Source organism: Schistocerca gregaria, chromosome 3 (genome assembly GCF_023897955.1).
Source record: "Schistocerca gregaria isolate iqSchGreg1 chromosome 3, iqSchGreg1.2, whole genome shotgun sequence".
Taxonomy (NCBI): Eukaryota; Metazoa; Arthropoda; class Insecta; order Orthoptera; family Acrididae; genus Schistocerca; species Schistocerca gregaria.
Window position 1 is genome coordinate 679,738,158 of NC_064922.1, and position 20,593 is coordinate 679,758,750.

General features: G+C 42.0%; 9 non-coding genes across 9 annotated transcripts; all 9 read right to left on the reverse strand.

Moving 5' to 3' along the window:
- Positions 1-2,427: 2,427 nt before the first annotated feature.
- LOC126357087 (U5 spliceosomal RNA) lies at positions 2,428-2,546 on the reverse strand. The gene has a single exon (XR_007566074.1). It is a non-coding gene; the product is annotated as a U5 spliceosomal RNA (small nuclear RNA).
- A 936-nt stretch (positions 2,547-3,482) lies between these two features.
- On the reverse strand, positions 3,483-3,689 carry LOC126356888 (small nucleolar RNA U3). Its single transcript, XR_007565899.1, has one exon. It is a non-coding gene; the product is annotated as a small nucleolar RNA U3 (small nucleolar RNA).
- Positions 3,690-6,682: 2,993 nt separating this feature from the next.
- Positions 6,683-6,889, reverse strand: LOC126356987 (small nucleolar RNA U3). The gene has a single exon (XR_007565986.1). It is a non-coding gene; the product is annotated as a small nucleolar RNA U3 (small nucleolar RNA).
- A 2,569-nt stretch (positions 6,890-9,458) lies between these two features.
- LOC126357088 (U5 spliceosomal RNA) lies at positions 9,459-9,577 on the reverse strand. The gene has a single exon (XR_007566075.1). It is a non-coding gene; the product is annotated as a U5 spliceosomal RNA (small nuclear RNA).
- Positions 9,578-10,513: 936 nt separating this feature from the next.
- LOC126356890 (small nucleolar RNA U3) lies at positions 10,514-10,720 on the reverse strand. The gene has a single exon (XR_007565900.1). It is a non-coding gene; the product is annotated as a small nucleolar RNA U3 (small nucleolar RNA).
- A 2,571-nt stretch (positions 10,721-13,291) lies between these two features.
- LOC126357089 (U5 spliceosomal RNA) lies at positions 13,292-13,410 on the reverse strand. Its single transcript, XR_007566076.1, has one exon. It is a non-coding gene; the product is annotated as a U5 spliceosomal RNA (small nuclear RNA).
- A 936-nt stretch (positions 13,411-14,346) lies between these two features.
- Positions 14,347-14,553, reverse strand: LOC126356891 (small nucleolar RNA U3). Its single transcript, XR_007565901.1, has one exon. It is a non-coding gene; the product is annotated as a small nucleolar RNA U3 (small nucleolar RNA).
- Positions 14,554-17,546: 2,993 nt separating this feature from the next.
- On the reverse strand, positions 17,547-17,753 carry LOC126356988 (small nucleolar RNA U3). The gene has a single exon (XR_007565987.1). It is a non-coding gene; the product is annotated as a small nucleolar RNA U3 (small nucleolar RNA).
- Positions 17,754-20,322: 2,569 nt separating this feature from the next.
- Positions 20,323-20,441, reverse strand: LOC126357010 (U5 spliceosomal RNA). The gene has a single exon (XR_007566006.1). It is a non-coding gene; the product is annotated as a U5 spliceosomal RNA (small nuclear RNA).
- Between the last annotated feature and the right edge of the window lie 152 nt (positions 20,442-20,593).

Genomic DNA, 20,593 nt, shown 5'->3' on the forward strand with positions numbered 1-20,593 from the left:
CTATTTGGCCGCCATGATCTAACCTTTCCTCACTCAACTATTCTGTGCGCTACCAGTGCTTTTTGCATCCGAAATCAGAGACCATTGCCTCAGGCGAGACTGTATGTAAACACCGCTTGCAGCTCCGGCCGCTAGATGGGGGCCTGGGGCACATACAGTAGCATTCTATGGCGCAAGCAGACATGCCAAATAGTCACTGAAAGAGAAACACACAAGAGGGCAGTCATAGGACACTTGTGCTTTCTTTAAAACCGCCTCTCTCTTCGAAAATTTTCGCACCGCAATAGCGTATTCACCTCGCCCTAACAGTGCCAACTCTTGTCGATATTTGGCCACTTCCTCTTTCGTTTCACCTTGCGTCTTACTTGATACCCCGCCCAACAGCTGCTGATACACGCTACACGCAATTAATGTGTTTCTCTCTGTATCTCTTTTCGCCTACCACGAGTATTGCTTTTCCTCACATGGCAATTATGAAAACACCCACAGCTAAACAAACACTTCCATTCAGCATCACGTCCATACTATCAGTCATACACCAGTAATTTCACAGCTACTTGCTCCACTAATACATTTCTTAATGTTACTGTTAAACAGATGAAGAATCAAAGTATACAACAAGTCTCTATGAACATCACTGTCAGGACATTATACGCATACCATGCCCATCTTTATGCTTCAACTATGATGGCCCATGTGCTATGAATAAAGAAATTTCTCATCAAATATCAAATAATTTTACAACTATATAACTACTCCGACTAGCCCCTTACTAAAACTCTAGATGTTTAGCAATCCCGCCATCAATCTCAGAATAATCGCAAGCAGTGCTTTCATCCCATGAGCACTTCTTTGCAAACAAAACCACAAAACTACTTTTTATACTAGCTTCCTTGTCACAGTGAACAGGGAACTAATGCTAGTGCCCCAGTTTACTCAAAAACTTTTTCGCTTGCAACATATAAACAGCCAACTTGAACCTCTGGGATTTTCAAACACACACAGAAAACTTAATTCCACAGAAATTTAGGAGTAACAGTGGTTGCCTGACATTTTCATACATACTCAAATAGCTACTTCTATGCACTTCACACAATGTTCTCATCATGTTCCACCAGAGAACACAGTTATCACTATGAATGGATTCTGGTAAAAGAGCCTTCAAACCACAAACAGCCTGATCAAAGTGATTATCTCCACATCCTCTGCCAATATCATGTCACTCTATACCTGAGGAGGGAAACTACAATGCAGGGGAAGGAGCTTCGTTGTGAGCACTCTCCTGGTATTTCATCATTAACTCTTCTCAAGCCAAGTATGCACCACCTCTGTGTATGGCTGGGTCAATCAAAAAAGACAAGCAGCATCAACAACTCACAGGACACTATGAACATTTTTACCATTATCTGCACCACCTTCCACTGATTTACTGAAGAAGAAACTGCAAAGTCTGGCCAATTTTGTACACCAGTAATCTTGAAAACATTGGAGTCAACAGCAGATACATAGTTTCCAAGACTGTACCTAGGAACAACCCTTCAATTTCAAGATTTACATCTCACTGAGGCACATCACATCATACCCAAACTACACCTAGCAGGAAATTGCTACTCTATTCATTTCCAGCTATCTATGTCATATTCAACAAATGTCTCCCTCCCACCTACATCTTCTACAAAACTGAGTACATTGTTATGAACAAACAACCAATGCCATATTATGGCAACAATCCAGTGCCACTATTATCCACTCTCTTGAAAACAATTGAAATACTCATCCTGACCAACTATCCACCATCTTCAACCCAAATCTCACTCACACCATACCCACAAATCACAAACTTGTGCAGTAAAAATAATTTTGGGTTTCAAAACTCAATCTACTAATCACATACCAGTATTACTTACAACGCCTATCATTCATCATTCACTTCCAAATATCAGCTTATATGCTGTTGTGCAATTAAAGTGCAAATAAACACTAAACCATATAGCACTGAGGTATAGAAAGCGTTCACCAAGAGTTTCCACAATTATGCCTCTTGTGCCTCACACACACACACAAATGTAACAACTCTTCACAATACAAAGCATTCACCTTCACCTCTGCACAATATTGCCTGCCATACATTATCGCAAGCACCACTCACATTACAATTCCTTTATGCTATTTCCAGATTAGTCTCCTGCCATTTATACAACTCAGACATTAAATAGCTCTCTTTCTCTTTACACTATCGTCTAACACACTGCACGCCATTTCAGGGCAAATGTACTTGTTTCATTATACTGCGACATGGCCTGTTACAATTTCAAATCAAGCAAAAACATCTACCTGATCCAACGTGCTCCGCTACTCCACACAACACAATCTACCTCTTCCTATTTACGCACATTATTGCTTACATTACGTTTTACTTGTGATTGTGGCTCAGCAATAGCCGAGCACTACGAAAAATACATTACAGACTCATTTAATGTTCCCCTCCACGGAAATCTTTAGTAAAAGGCGAAAGATTTATTCGATTTGAAGGGAAACCAGAGTGCCGATCAACGCACTCACTTCCATACTTATGGCTGCTTCTCTAGTACTTCTGCGCGAGAACGCGGAAAATTCTTTCCCTCTTGTCCACTTCTCTACCGTCAACAGACTTCCAGTGTTATGCAAGCACAAACCGCAAAACTAACTGCCAACGCTGAAATACGTGTCTGCCAAATGAGGTCGCTATTACTCTTTACATAACTATTTTCATCATTTCTGTCACCATCCAAGCTGCTTCATTACCTCACCTGCCGCCAGATGGCAGCACGCCTAATTCCTGTCGGCGACCCACCGTTTGACATACAACGTTCGGCACACAACTGCCCGCAGTGCTCTGCATCTAACACTAATCTCTCTCCTCCCCACCACACTCGTTCACTGAAAAGACTGACAACTAGATAGTTCTTTGTACGCGAAACTAGGCCACATCAGACGCAACGTGTATGTAGATGTGTAGTGCAAGGGAAATATCCCCTGCTCCCACACAACTAATACTAGCTGACAACAGAAACAAAATTTCTGTCGATAGTATTTGAACCAGTCTTATTCATTTGCGAATTTCATGCATTCCTTCTTGCTGGTAACAGTGCCTTGCAAATCACTCAATTCATGTTTTCTAGCCAAACGTGCTGCTCCTGATTGTTTCGTACATCATGCATTAGTGGTCATTATCAAGACTGTGTTGTGTGTCAGCTTTTTATGGTCATCAATTGCACTCTGCTTGTGCTGCTCACTCATTCTTGTAACTCAAAGTACGTCGTTGTCATCCAATCCTAGCACTTGCAGCAGGACAAATCAACTGGCTCGTCACCGTGCCACTCGGGAAACTTCCGCAAGGCTTTCATGACATGTCGCAATCAAAGTCCTTCCACAACATTTCTGCAACGCGGCGGGTCACGATACCGAAAGTATGACTTATGCTTCTGATCTATAATAAAACCACCACTCGGAAAGCGCTACTCCCTTCCCACATCCCTCAGAATGTGGTGAACGATCATCGATTACAACCAAGATGCAATGAATCTCGGTCGCATGCCTCACGCTCAGGGACAGTGCTACCACTCATCATCGTGGTTGCGTCTACTCCAGCTTTGAACTAGAGAGAGTTGAAGACATACTACAGAAATGATCCTGTGAAGTATGATCTTGCTTGCAAGCTATCACCGCTCGCTACTTATGCCACGAGACCGTCAACACGCCCTACGAGAATACGACACACTCTTCACATTCGCGATTTACTTATCGAAGAATTACTTAAGCTCGGACATTCTGCAAAGAACCTAGTTCTACTCCTATTTGGCCGCCATGATCTAACCTTTCCTCACTCAACTATTCTGTGCGCTACCAGTGCTTTTTGCATCCGAAATCAGAGACCATTGCCTCAGGCGAGACTGTATGTAAACACCGCTTGCAGCTCCGGCCGCTAGATGGGGGCCTGGGGCACATACAGTAGCATTCTATGGCGCAAGCAGACATGCCAAATAGTCACTGAAAGAGAAACACACAAGAGGGCAGTCATAGGACACTTGTGCTTTCTTTAAAACCGCCTCTCTCTTCGAAAATTTTCGCACCGCAATAGCGTATTCACCTCGCCCTAACAGTGCCAACTCTTGTCGATATTTGGCCACTTCCTCTTTCGTTTCACCTTGCGTCTTACTTGATACCCCGCCCAACAGCTGCTGATACACGCTACACGCAATTAATGTGTTTCTCTCTGTATCTCTTTTCGCCTACCACGAGTATTGCTTTTCCTCACATGGCAATTATGAAAACACCCACAGCTAAACAAACACTTCCATTCAGCATCACGTCCATACTATCAGTCATACACCAGTAATTTCACAGCTACTTGCTCCACTAATACATTTCTTAATGTTACTGTTAAACAGATGAAGAATCAAAGTATACAACAAGTCTCTATGAACATCACTGTCAGGACATTATACGCATACCATGCCCATCTTTATGCTTCAACTATGATGGCCCATGTGCTATGAATAAAGAAATTTCTCATCAAATATCAAATAATTTTACAACTATATAACTACTCCGACTAGCCCCTTACTAAAACTCTAGATGTTTAGCAATCCCGCCATCAATCTCAGAATAATCGCAAGCAGTGCTTTCATCCCATGAGCACTTCTTTGCAAACAAAACCACAAAACTACTTTTTATACTAGCTTCCTTGTCACAGTGAACAGGGAACTAATGCTAGTGCCCCAGTTTACTCAAAAACTTTTTCGCTTGCAACATATAAACAGCCAACTTGAACCTCTGGGATTTTCAAACACACACAGAAAACTTAATTCCACAGAAATTTAGGAGTAACAGTGGTTGCCTGACATTTTCATACATACTCAAATAGCTACTTCTATGCACTTCACACAATGTTCTCATCATGTTCCACCAGAGAACACAGTTATCACTATGAATGGATTCTGGTAAAAGAGCCTTCAAACGACAAACAGCCTGATCAAAGTGATTATCTCCACATCCTCTGCCAATATCATGTCACTCTATACCTGAGGAGGGAAACTACAATGCAGGGGAAGGAGCTTCGTTGTGAGCACTGTCCTGGTATTTCATCATTAACTCTTCTCAAGCCAAGTATGCACCACCTCTGTGTATGGCTGGGTCAATCAAAAAAGACAAGCAGCATCAACAACTCACAGGACACTATGAACATTTTTACCATTATCTGCACCACCTTCCACTGATTTACTGAAGAAGAAACTGCAAAGTCTGGCCAATTTTGTACACCAGTAATCTTGAAAACATTGGAGTCAACAGCAGATACATAGTTTCCAAGACTGTACCTAGGAACAACCCTTCAATTTCAAGATTTACATCTCACTGAGGCACATCACATCATACCCAAACTACACCTAGCAGGAAATTGCTACTCTATTCATTTCCAGCTATCTATGTCATATTCAACAAATGTCTCCCTCCCACCTACATCTTCTACAAAACTGAGTACATTGTTATGAACAAACAACCAATGCCATATTATGGCAACAATCCAGTGCCACTATTATCCACTCTCTTGAAAACAATTGAAATACTCATCCTGACCAACTATCCACCATCTTCAACCCAAATCTCACTCACACCATACCCACAAATCACAAACTTGTGCAGTAAAAATAATTTTGGGTTTCAAAACTCAATGTACTAATCACATACCAGTATTACTTACAACGCCTATCATTCATCATTCACTTCCAAATATCAGCTTATATGCTGTTGTGCAATTAAAGTGCAAATAAACACTAAACCATATAGCACTGAGGTATAGAAAGCGTTCACCAAGAGTTTCCACAATTATGCCTCTTGTGCCTCACACACACACAAATGTAACAACTCTTCACAATACAAAGCATTCACCTTCACCTCTGCACAATATTGCCTGCCATACATTATCGCAAGCACCACTCACATTACAATTCCTTTATGCTATTTCCAGATTAGTCTCCTGCCATTTATACAACTCAGACATTAAATAGCTCTCTTTCTCTTTACACTATCGTATAACACACTGCACGCCATTTCTCTCTCCTCCCCACCACACTCGTTCACTGAAAAAACTGACAACTAGATAGTTCTTTGTACGCGAAACTAGGCCACATCAGACGCAACGTGTATGTAGATGTGTAGTGCAAGGGAAATATCCCCTGCTCCCACACAACTAATACTAGCTGACAACAGAAACAAAATTTCTGTCGATAGTATTTGAACCAGTCTTATTCATTTGCGAATTTCATGCATTCCTTCTTGCTGGTAACAGTGCCTTGCAAATCACTCAATTCATGTTTTCTAGCCAAACGTGCTGCTCCTGATTGTTTCGTACATCATGCATTAGTGGTCATTATCAAGACTGTGTCGTGTGTCAGCTTTTTATGGTCATCAATTGCACTCTGCTTGTGCTGCTCACTCATTCTTGTAACTCAAAGTACGTCGTTGTCATCCAATCCTAGCACTTGCAGCAGGACAAATCAACTGGCTCGTCACCGTGCCACTCGGGAAACTTCCGCAAGGCTTTCATGACATGTCGCAATCAAAGTCCTTCCACAACATTTCTGCAACGCGGCGGGTCACGATACCGAAAGTATGACTTATGCTTCTGATCTATAATAAAACCACCACTCGAAAAGCGCTACTCCCTTCCCACATCCCTCAGAATGTGGTGAACGATCATCGATTACAACCAAGATGCAATGAATCTCGGTCGCATGCCTCACGCTCAGGGACAGTGCTACCACTCATCATCGTGGTTGCGTCTACTCCAGCTTTGAACTAGAGAGAGTTGAAGACATACTACAGAAATGATCCTGTGAAGTATGATCTTGCTTGCAAGCTATCACCGCTCGCTACTTATGCCACGAGACCGTCAACACGCCCTACGAGAATACGACACACTCTTCACATTCGCGATTTACTTATCGAAGAATTACTTAAGCTCGGACATTCTGCAAAGAACCTAGTTCTACTCCTATTTGGCCGCCATGATCTAACCTTTCCTCACTCAACTATTCTGTGCGCTACCAGTGCTTTTTGCATCCGAAATCAGAGACCATTGCCTCAGGCGAGACTGTATGTAAACACCGCTTGCAGCTCCGGCCGCTAGATGGGGGCCTGGGGCACATACAGTAGCATTCTATGGCGCAAGCAGACATGCCAAATAGTCACTGAAAGAGAAACACACAAGAGGGCAGTCATAGGACACTTGTGCTTTCTTTAAAACCGCCTCTCTCTTCGAAAATTTTCGCACCGCAATAGCGTATTCACCTCGCCCTAACAGTGCCAACTCTTGTCGATATTTGGCCACTTCCTCTTTCGTTTCACCTTGCGTCTTACTTGATACCCCGCCCAACAGCTGCTGATACACGCTACACGCAATTAATGTGTTTCTCTCTGTATCTCTTTTCGCCTACCACGAGTATTGCTTTTCCTCACATGGCAATTATGAAAACACCCACAGCTAAACAAACACTTCCATTCAGCATCACGTCCATACTATCAGTCATACACCAGTAATTTCACAGCTACTTGCTCCACTAATACATTTCTTAATGTTACTGTTAAACAGATGAAGAATCAAAGTATACAACAAGTCTCTATGAACATCACTGTCAGGACATTATACGCATACCATGCCCATCTTTATGCTTCAACTATGATGGCCCATGTGCTATGAATAAAGAAATTTCTCATCAAATATCAAATAATTTTACAACTATATAACTACTCCGACTAGCCCCTTACTAAAACTCTAGATGTTTAGCAATCCCGCCATCAATCTCAGAATAATCGCAAGCAGTGCTTTCATCCCATGAGCACTTCTTTGCAAACAAAACCACAAAACTACTTTTTATACTAGCTTCCTTGTCACAGTGAACAGGGAACTAATGCTAGTGCCCCAGTTTACTCAAAAACTTTTTCGCTTGCAACATATAAACAGCCAACTTGAACCTCTGGGATTTTCAAACACACACAGAAAACTTAATTCCACAGAAATTTAGGAGTAACAGTGGTTGCCTGACATTTTCATACATACTCAAATAGCTACTTCTATGCACTTCACACAATGTTCTCATCATGTTCCACCAGAGAACACAGTTATCACTATGAATGGATTCTGGTAAAAGAGCCTTCAAACCACAAACAGCCTGATCAAAGTGATTATCTCCACATCCTCTGCCAATATCATGTCACTCTATACCTGAGGAGGGAAACTACAATGCAGGGGAAGGAGCTTCGTTGTGAGCACTGTCCTGGTATTTCATCATTAACTCTTCTCAAGCCAAGTATGCACCACCTCTGTGTATGGCTGGGTCAATCAAAAAAGACAAGCAGCATCAACAACTCACAGGACACTATGAACATTTTTACCATTATCTGCACCACCTTCCACTGATTTACTGAAGAAGAAACTGCAAAGTCTGGCCAATTTTGTACACCAGTAATCTTGAAAACATTGGAGTCAACAGCAGATACATAGTTTCCAAGACTGTACCTAGGAACAACCCTTCAATTTCAAGATTTACATCTCACTGAGGCACATCACATCATACCCAAACTACACCTAGCAGGAAATTGCTACTCTATTCATTTCCAGCTATCTATGTCATATTCAACAAATGTCTCCCTCCCACCTACATCTTCTACAAAACTGAGTACATTGTTATGAACAAACAACCAATGCCATATTATGGCAACAATCCAGTGCCACTATTATCCACTCTCTTGAAAACAATTGAAATACTCATCCTGACCAACTATCCACCATCTTCAACCCAAATCTCACTCACACCATACCCACAAATCACAAACTTGTGCAGTAAAAATAATTTTGGGTTTCAAAACTCAATCTACTAATCACATACCAGTATTACTTACAACGCCTATCATTCATCATTCACTTCCAAATATCAGCTTATATGCTGTTGTGCAATTAAAGTGCAAATAAACACTAAACCATATAGCACTGAGGTATAGAAAGCGTTCACCAAGAGTTTCCACAATTATGCCTCTTGTGCCTCACACACACACAAATGTAACAACTCTTCACAATACAAAGCATTCACCTTCACCTCTGCACAATATTGCCTGCCATACATTATCGCAAGCACCACTCACATTACAATTCCTTTATGCTATTTCCAGATTAGTCTCCTGCCATTTATACAACTCAGACATTAAATAGCTCTCTTTCTCTTTACACTATCGTCTAACACACTGCACGCCATTTCAGGGCAAATGTACTTGTTTCATTATACTGCGACATGGCCTGTTACAATTTCAAATCAAGCAAAAACATCTACCTGATCCAACGTGCTCCGCTACTCCACACAACACAATCTACCTCTTCCTATTTACGCACATTATTGCTTACATTACGTTTTACTTGTGATTGTGGCTCAGCAATAGCCGAGCACTACGAAAAATACATTACAGACTCATTTAATGTTCCCCTCCACGGAAATCTTTAGTAAAAGGCGAAAGATTTATTCGATTTGAAGGGAAACCAGAGTGCCGATCAACGCACTCACTTCCATACTTATGGCTGCTTCTCTAGTACTTCTGCGCGAGAACGCGGAAAATTCTTTCCCTCTTGTCCACTTCTCTACCGTCAACAGACTTCCAGTGTTATGCAAGCACAAACCGCAAAACTAACTGCCAACGCTGAAATACGTGTCTGCCAAATGAGGTCGCTATTACTCTTTACATAACTATTTTCATCATTTCTGTCACCATCCAAGCTGCTTCATTACCTCACCTGCCGCCAGATGGCAGCACGCCTAATTCCTGTCGGCGACCCACCGTTTGACATACAACGTTCGGCACACAACTGCCCGCAGTGCTCTGCATCTAACACTAATCTCTCTCCTCCCCACCACACTCGTTCACTGAAAAGACTGACAACTAGATAGTTCTTTGTACGCGAAACTAGGCCACATCAGACGCAACGTGTATGTAGATGTGTAGTGCAAGGGAAATATCCCCTGCTCCCACACAACTAATACTAGCTGACAACAGAAACAAAATTTCTGTCGATAGTATTTGAACCAGTCTTATTCATTTGTGAATTTCATGCATTCCTTCTTGCTGGTAACAGTGCCTTGCAAATCACTCAATTCATGTTTTCTAGCCAAACGTGCTGCTCCTGATTGTTTCGTACATCATGCATTAGTGGTCATTATCAAGACTGTGTTGTGTGTCAGCTTTTTATGGTCATCAATTGCACTCTGCTTGTGCTGCTCACTCATTCTTGTAACTCAAAGTACGTCGTTGTCATCCAATCCTAGCACTTGCAGCAGGACAAATCAACTGGCTCGTCACCGTGCCACTCGGGAAACTTCCGCAAGGCTTTCATGACATGTCGCAATCAAAGTCCTTCCACAACATTTCTGCAACGCGGCGGGTCACGATACCGAAAGTATGACTTATGCTTCTGATCTATAATAAAACCACCACTCGGAAAGCGCTACTCCCTTCCCACATCCCTCAGAATGTGGTGAACGATCATCGATTACAACCAAGATGCAATGAATCTCGGTCGCATGCCTCACGCTCAGGGACAGTGCTACCACTCATCATCGTGGTTGCGTCTACTCCAGCTTTGAACTAGAGAGAGTTGAAGACATACTACAGAAATGATCCTGTGAAGTATGATCTTGCTTGCAAGCTATCACCGCTCGCTACTTATGCCACGAGACCGTCAACACGCCCTACGAGAATACGACACACTCTTCACATTCGCGATTTACTTATCGAAGAATTACTTAAGCTCGGACATTCTGCAAAGAACCTAGTTCTACTCCTATTTGGCCGCCATGATCTAACCTTTCCTCACTCAACTATTCTGTGCGCTACCAGTGCTTTTTGCATCCGAAATCAGAGACCATTGCCTCAGGCGAGACTGTATGTAAACACCGCTTGCAGCTCCGGCCGCTAGATGGGGGCCTGGGGCACATACAGTAGCATTCTATGGCGCAAGCAGACATGCCAAATAGTCACTGAAAGAGAAACACACAAGAGGGCAGTCATAGGACACTTGTGCTTTCTTTAAAACCGCCTCTCTCTTCGAAAATTTTCGCACCGCAATAGCGTATTCACCTCGCCCTAACAGTGCCAACTCTTGTCGATATTTGGCCACTTCCTCTTTCGTTTCACCTTGCGTCTTACTTGATACCCCGCCCAACAGCTGCTGATACACGCTACACGCAATTAATGTGTTTCTCTCTGTATCTCTTTTCGCCTACCACGAGTATTGCTTTTCCTCACATGGCAATTATGAAAACACCCACAGCTAAACAAACACTTCCATTCAGCATCACGTCCATACTATCAGTCATACACCAGTAATTTCACAGCTACTTGCTCCACTAATACATTTCTTAATGTTACTGTTAAACAGATGAAGAATCAAAGTATACAACAAGTCTCTATGAACATCACTGTCAGGACATTATACGCATACCATGCCCATCTTTATGCTTCAACTATGATGGCCCATGTGCTATGAATAAAGAAATTTCTCATCAAATATCAAATAATTTTACAACTATATAACTACTCCGACTAGCCCCTTACTAAAACTCTAGATGTTTAGCAATCCCGCCATCAATCTCAGAATAATCGCAAGCAGTGCTTTCATCCCATGAGCACTTCTTTGCAAACAAAACCACAAAACTACTTTTTATACTAGCTTCCTTGTCACAGTGAACAGGGAACTAATGCTAGTGCCCCAGTTTACTCAAAAACTTTTTCGCTTGCAACATATAAACAGCCAACTTGAACCTCTGGGATTTTCAAACACACACAGAAAACTTAATTCCACAGAAATTTAGGAGTAACAGTGGTTGCCTGACATTTTCATACATACTCAAATAGCTACTTCTATGCACTTCACACAATGTTCTCATCATGTTCCACCAGAGAACACAGTTATCACTATGAATGGATTCTGGTAAAAGAGCCTTCAAACCACAAACAGCCTGATCAAAGTGATTATCTCCACATCCTCTGCCAATATCATGTCACTCTATACCTGAGGAGGGAAACTACAATGCAGGGGAAGGAGCTTCGTTGTGAGCACTGTCCTGGTATTTCATCATTAACTCTTCTCAAGCCAAGTATGCACCACCTCTGTGTATGGCTGGGTCAATCAAAAAAGACAAGCAGCATCAACAACTCACAGGACACTATGAACATTTTTACCATTATCTGCACCACCTTCCACTGATTTACTGAAGAAGAAACTGCAAAGTCTGGCCAATTTTGTACACCAGTAATCTTGAAAACATTGGAGTCAACAGCAGATACATAGTTTCCAAGACTGTACCTAGGAACAACCCTTCAATTTCAAGATTTACATCTCACTGAGGCACATCACATCATACCCAAACTACACCTAGCAGGAAATTGCTACTCTATTCATTTCCAGCTATCTATGTCATATTCAACAAATGTCTCCCTCCCACCTACATCTTCTACAAAACTGAGTACATTGTTATGAACAAACAACCAATGCCATATTATGGCAACAATCCAGTGCCACTATTATCCACTCTCTTGAAAACAATTGAAATACTCATCCTGACCAACTATCCACCATCTTCAACCCAAATCTCACTCACACCATACCCACAAATCACAAACTTGTGCAGTAAAAATAATTTTGGGTTTCAAAACTCAATCTACTAATCACATACCAGTATTACTTACAACGCCTATCATTCATCATTCACTTCCAAATATCAGCTTATATGCTGTTGTGCAATTAAAGTGCAAATAAACACTAAACCATATAGCACTGAGGTATAGAAAGCGTTCACCAAGAGTTTCCACAATTATGCCTCTTGTGCCTCACACACACACACAAATGTAACAACACTTCACAATACAAAGCATTCACCTTCACCTCTGCACAATATTGCCTGCCATACATTATCGCAAGCACCACTCACATTACAATTCCTTTATGCTATTTCCAGATTAGTCTCCTGCCATTTATACAACTCAGACATTAAATAGCTCTCTTTCTCTTTACACTATCGTCTAACACACTGCACGCCATTTCAGGGCAAATGTACTTGTTTCATTATACTGCGACATGGCCTGTTACAATTTCAAATCAAGCAAAAACATCTACCTGATCCAACGTGCTCCGCTACTCCACACAACACAATCTACCTCTTCCTATTTACGCACATTATTGCTTACATTACGTTTTACTTGTGATTGTGGCTCAGCAATAGCCGAGCACTACGAAAAATACATTACAGACTCATTTAATGTTCCCCTCCACGGAAATCTTTAGTAAAAGGCGAAAGATTTATTCGATTTGAAGGGAAACCAGAGTGCCGATCAACGCACTCACTTCCATACTTATGGCTGCTTCTCTAGTACTTCTGCGCGAGAACGCGGAAAATTCTTTCCCTCTTGTCCACTTCTCTACCGTCAACAGACTTCCAGTGTTATGCAAGCACAAACCGCAAAACTAACTGCCAACGCTGAAATACGTGTCTGCCAAATGAGGTCGCTATTACTCTTTACATAACTATTTTCATCATTTCTGTCACCATCCAAGCTGCTTCATTACCTCACCTGCCGCCAGATGGCAGCACGCCTAATTCCTGTCGGCGACCCACCGTTTGACATACAACGTTCGGCACACAACTGCCCGCAGTGCTCTGCATCTAACACTAATCTCTCTCCTCCCCACCACACTCGTTCACTGAAAAAACTGACAACTAGATAGTTCTTTGTACGCGAAACTAGGCCACATCAGACGCAACGTGTATGTAGATGTGTAGTGCAAGGGAAATATCCCCTGCTCCCACACAACTAATACTAGCTGACAACAGAAACAAAATTTCTGTCGATAGTATTTGAACCAGTCTTATTCATTTGCGAATTTCATGCATTCCTTCTTGCTGGTAACAGTGCCTTGCAAATCACTCAATTCATGTTTTCTAGCCAAACGTGCTGCTCCTGATTGTTTCGTACATCATGCATTAGTGGTCATTATCAAGACTGTGTTGTGTGTCAGCTTTTTATGGTCATCAATTGCACTCTGCTTGTGCTGCTCACTCATTCTTGTAACTCAAAGTACGTCGTTGTCATCCAATCCTAGCACTTGCAGCAGGACAAATCAACTGGCTCGTCACCGTGCCACTCGGGAAACTTCCGCAAGGCTTTCATGACATGTCGCAATCAAAGTCCTTCCACAACATTTCTGCAACGCGGCGGGTCACGATACCGAAAGTATGACTTATGCTTCTGATCTATAATAAAACCACCACTCGGAAAGCGCTACTCCCTTCCCACATCCCTCAGAATGTGGTGAACGATCATCGATTACAACCAAGATGCAATGAATCTCGGTCGCATGCCTCACGCTCAGGGACAGTGCTACCACTCATCATCGTGGTTGCGTCTACTCCAGCTTTGAACTAGAGAGAGTTGAAGACATACTACAGAAATGATCCTGTGAAGTATGATCTTGCTTGCAAGCTATCACCGCTCGCTACTTATGCCACGAGACCGTCAACACGCCCTACGAGAATACGACACACTCTTCACATTCGCGATTTACTTATCGAAGAATTACTTAAGCTCGGACATTCTGCAAAGAACCTAGTTCTACTCCTATTTGGCCGCCATGATCTAACCTTTCCTCACTCAACTATTCTGTGCGCTACCAGTGCTTTTTGCATCCGAAATCAGAGACCATTGCCTCAGGCGAGACTGTATGTAAACACCGCTTGCAGCTCCGGCCGCTAGATGGGGGCCTGGGGCACATACAGTAGCATTCTATGGCGCAAGCAGACATGCCAAATAGTCACTGAAAGAGAAACACACAAGAGGGCAGTCATAGGACACTTGTGCTTTCTTTAAAACCGCCTCTCTCTTCGAAAATTTTCGCACCGCAATAGCGTATTCACCTCGCCCTAACAGTGCCAACTCTTGTCGATATTTGGCCACTTCCTCTTTCGTTTCACCTTGCGTCTTACTTGATACCCCGCCCAACAGCTGCTGATACACGCTACACGCAATTAATGTGTTTCTCTCTGTATCTCTTTTCGCCTACCACGAGTATTGCTTTTCCTCACATGGCAATTATGAAAACACCCACAGCTAAACAAACACTTCCATTCAGCATCACGTCCATACTATCAGTCATACACCAGTAATTTCACAGCTACTTGCTCCACTAATACATTTCTTAATGTTACTGTTAAACAGATGAAGAATCAAAGTATACAACAAGTCTCTATGAACATCACTGTCAGGACATTATACGCATACCATGCCCATCTTTATGCTTCAACTATGATGGCCCATGTGCTATGAATAAAGAAATTTCTCATCAAATATCAAATAATTTTACAACTATATAACTACTCCGACTAGCCCCTTACTAAAACTCTAGATGTTTAGCAATCCCGCCATCAATCTCAGAATAATCGCAAGCAGTGCTTTCATCCCATGAGCACTTCTTTGCAAACAAAACCACAAAACTACTTTTTATACTAGCTTCCTTGTCACAGTGAACAGGGAACTAATGCTAGTGCCCCAGTTTACTCAAAAACTTTTTCGCTTGCAACATATAAACAGCCAACTTGAACCTCTGGGATTTTCAAACACACACAGAAAACTTAATTCCACAGAAATTTAGGAGTAACAGTGGTTGCCTGACATTTTCATACATACTCAAATAGCTACTTCTATGCACTTCACACAATGTTCTCATCATGTTCCACCAGAGAACACAGTTATCACTATGAACGGATTCTGGTAAAAGAGCCTTCAAACCACAAACAGCCTGATCAAAGTGATTATCTCCACATCCTCTGCCAATATCATGTCACTCTATACCTGAGGAGGGAAACTACAATGCAGGGGAAGGAGCTTCGTTGTGAGCACTGTCCTGGTATTTCATCATTAACTCTTCTCAAGCCAAGTATGCACCACCTCTGTGTATGGCTGGGTCAATCAAAAAAGACAAGCAGCATCAACAACTCACAGGACACTATGAACATTTTTACCATTATCTGCACCACCTTCCACTGATTTACTGAAGAAGAAACTGCAAAGTCTGGCCAATTTTGTACACCAGTAATCTTGAAAACATTGGAGTCAACAGCAGATACATAGTTTCCAAGACTGTACCTAGGAACAACCCTTCAATTTCAAGATTTACATCTCACTGAGGCACATCACATCATACCCAAACTACACCTAGCAGGAAATTGCTACTCTATTCATTTCCAGCTATCTATGTCATATTCAACAAATGTCTCCCTCCCACCTACATCTTCTACAAAACTGAGTACATTGTTATGAACAAACAACCAATGCCATATTATGGCAACAATCCAGTGCCACTATTATCCACTCTCTTGAAAACAATTGAAATACTCATCCTGACCAACTATCCACCATCTTCAACCCAAATCTCACTCACACCATACCCACAAATCACAAACTTGTGCAGTAAAAATAATTTTGGGTTTCAAAACTCAATCTACTAATCACATACCAGTATTACTTACAACGCCTATCATTCATCATTCACTTCCAAATATCAGCTTATATGCTGTTGTGCAATTAAAGTGCAAATAAACACTAAACCATATAGCACTGAGGTATAGAAAGCGTTCACCAAGAGTTTCCACAATTATGCCTCTTGTGCCTCACACACACACAAATGTAACAACTCTTCACAATACAAAGCATTCACCTTCACCTCTGCACAATATTGCGTGCCATACATTATCGCAAGCACCACTCACATTACAATTCCTTTATGCTATTTCCAGATTAGTCTCCTGCCATTTATACAACTCAGACATTAAATAGCTCTCTTTCTCTTTACACTATCGTCTAACACACTGCACGCCATTTCTCTCTCCTCCCCACCACACTCGTTCACTGAAAAAACTGACAACTAGATAGTTCTTTGTACGCGAAACTAGGCCACATCAGACGCAACGTGTATGTAGATGTGTAGTGCAAGGGAAATATCCCCTGCTCCCACACAACTAATACTAGCTGACAACAGAAACAAAATTTCTGTCGATAGTATTTGAACCAGTCTTATTCATTTGCGAATTTCATGCATTCCTTCTTGCTGGTAACAGTGCCTTGCAAATCACTCAATTCTTGTTTTCTAGCCAAACGTGCTGCTCCTGATTGTTTCGTACATCATGCATTAGTGGTCATTATCAAGACTGTGTCGTGTGTCAGCTTTTTATGGTCATCAATTGCACTCTGCTTGTGCTGCTCACTCATTCTTGTAACTCAAAGTACGTCGTTGTCATCCAATCCTAGCACTTGCAGCAGGACAAATCAACTGGCTCGTCACCGTGCCACTCGGGAAACTTCCGCAAGGCTTTCATGACATGTCGCAATCAAAGTCCTTCCACAACATTTCTGCAACGCGGCGGGTCACGATACCGAAAGTATGACTTATGCTTCTGATCTATAATAAAACCACCACTCGAAAAGCGCTACTCCCTTCCCACATCCCTCAGAATGTGGTGAACGATCATCGATTACAACCAAGATGCAATGAATCTCGGTCGCATGCCTCACGCTCAGGGACAGTGCTACCACTCATCATCGTGGTTGCGTCTACTCCAGCTTTGAACTAGAGAGAGTTGAAGACATACTACAGAAATGATCCTGTGAAGTATGATCTTGCTTGCAAGCTATCACCGCTCGCTACTTATGCCACGAGACCGTCAACACGCCCTACGAGAATACGACACACTCTTCACATTCGCGATTTACTTATCGAAGAATTACTTAAGCTCGGACATTCTGCAAAGAACCTAGTTCTACTCCTATTTGGCCGCCATGATCTAACCTTTCCTCACTCAACTATTCTGTGCGCTACCAGTGCTTTTTGCATCCGAAATCAGAGACCATTGCCTCAGGCGAGACTGTATGTAAACACCGCTTGCAGCTCCGGCCGCTAGATGGGGGCCTGGGGCACATACAGTAGCATTCTATGGCGCAAGCAGACATGCCAAATAGTCACTGAAAGAGAAACACACAAGAGGGCAGTCATAGGACACTTGTGCTTTCTTTAAAACCGCCTCTCTCTTCGAAAATTTTCGCACCGCAATAGCGTATTCACCTCGCCCTAACAGTGCCAACTCTTGTCGATATTTGGCCACTTCCTCTTTCGTTTCACCTTGCGTCTTACTTGATACCCCGCCCAACAGCTGCTGATACACGCTACACGCAATTAATGTGTTTCTCTCTGTATCTCTTTTCGCCTACCACGAGTATTGCTTTTCCTCACATGGCAATTATGAAAACACCCACAGCTAAACAAACACTTCCATTCAGCATCACGTCCATACTATCAGTCATACACCAGTAATTTCACAGCTACTTGCTCCACTAATACATTTCTTAATGTTACTGTTAAACAGATGAAGAATCAAAGTATACAACAAGTCTCTATGAACATCACTGTCAGGACATTATACGCATACCATGCCCATCTTTATGCTTCAACTATGATGGCCCATGTGCTATGAATAAAGAAATTTCTCATCAAATATCAAATAATTTTACAACTATATAACTACTCCGACTAGCCCCTTACTAAAACTCTAGATGTTTAGCAATCCCGCCATCAATCTCAGAATAATCGCAAGCAGTGCTTTCATCCCATGAGCACTTCTTTGCAAACAAAACCACAAAACTACTTTTTATACTAGCTTCCTTGTCACAGTGAACAGGGAACTAATGCTAGTGCCCCAGTTTACTCAAAAACTTTTTCGCTTGCAACATATAAACAGCCAACTTGAACCTCTGGGATTTTCAAACACACACAGAAAACTTAATTCCACAGAAATTTAGGAGTAACAGTGGTTGCCTGACATTTTCATACATACTCAAATAGCTACTTCTATGCACTTCACACAATGTTCTCATCATGTTCCACCAGAGAACACAGTTATCACTATGAATGGATTCTGGTAAAAGAGCCTTCAAACCACAAACAGCCTGATCAAAGTGATTATCTCCACATCCTCTGCCAATATCATGTCACTCTATACCTGAGGAGGGAAACTACAATGCAGGGGAAGGAGCTTCGTTGTGAGCACTGTCCTGGTATTTCATCATTAACTCTTCTCAAGCCAAGTATGCACCACCTCTGTGTATGGCTGGGTCAATCAAAAAAGACAAGCAGCATCAACAACTCACAGGACACTATGAACATTTTTACCATTATCTGCACCACCTTCCACTGATTTACTGAAGAAGAAACTGCAAAGTCTGGCCAATTTTGTACACCAGTAATCTTGAAAACATTGGAGTCAACAGCAGATACATAGTTTCCAAGACTGTACCTAGGAACAACCCTTCAATTTCAAGATTTACATCTCACTGAGGCACATCACATCATACCCAAACTACACCTAGCAGGAAATTGCTACTCTATTCATTTCCAGCTATCTATGTCATATTCAACAAATGTCTCCCTCCCACCTACATCTTCTACAAAACTGAGTACATTGTTATGAACAAACAACCAATGCCATATTATGGCAACAATCCAGTGCCACTATTATCCACTCTCTTGAAAACAATTGAAATACTCATCCTGACCAACTATCCACCATCTTCAACCCAAATCTCACTCACACCATACCCACAAATCACAAACTTGTGCAGTAAAAATAATTTTGGGTTTCAAAACTCAATCTACTAATCACATACCAGTATTACTTACAACGCCTATCATTCATCATTCACTTCCAAATATCAGCTTATATGCTGTTGTGCAATTAAAGTGCAAATAAACACTAAACCATATAGCACTGAGGTATAGAAAGCGTTCACCAAGAGTTTCCACAATTATGCCTCTTGTGCCTCACACACACACAAATGTAACAACTCTTCACAATACAAAGCATTCACCTTCACCTCTGCACAATATTGCCTGCCATACATTATCGCAAGCACCACTCACATTACAATTCCTTTATGCTATTTCCAGATTAGTCTCCTGCCATTTATACAACTCAGACATTAAATAGCTCTCTTTCTCTTTACACTATCGTCTAACACACTGCACGCCATTTCAGGGCAAATGTACTTGTTTCATTATACTGCGACATGGCCTGTTACAATTTCAAATCAAGCAAAAACATCTACCTGATCCAACGTGCTCCGCTACTCCACACAACACAATCTACCTCTTCCTATTTACGCACATTATTGCTTACATTACGTTTTACTTGTGATTGTGGCTCAGCAATAGCCGAGCACCACGAAAAATACATTACAGACTCATTTAATGTTCCCCTCCACGGAAATCTTTAGTAAAAGGCGAAAGATTTATTCGATTTGAAGGGAAACCAGAGTGCCGATCAACGCACTCACTTCCATACTTATGGCTGCTTCTCTAGTACTTCTGCGCGAGAACGCGGAAAATTCTTTCCCTCTTGTCCACTTCTCTACCGTCAACAGACTTCCAGTGTTATGCAAGCACAAACCGCAAAACTAACTGCCAACGCTG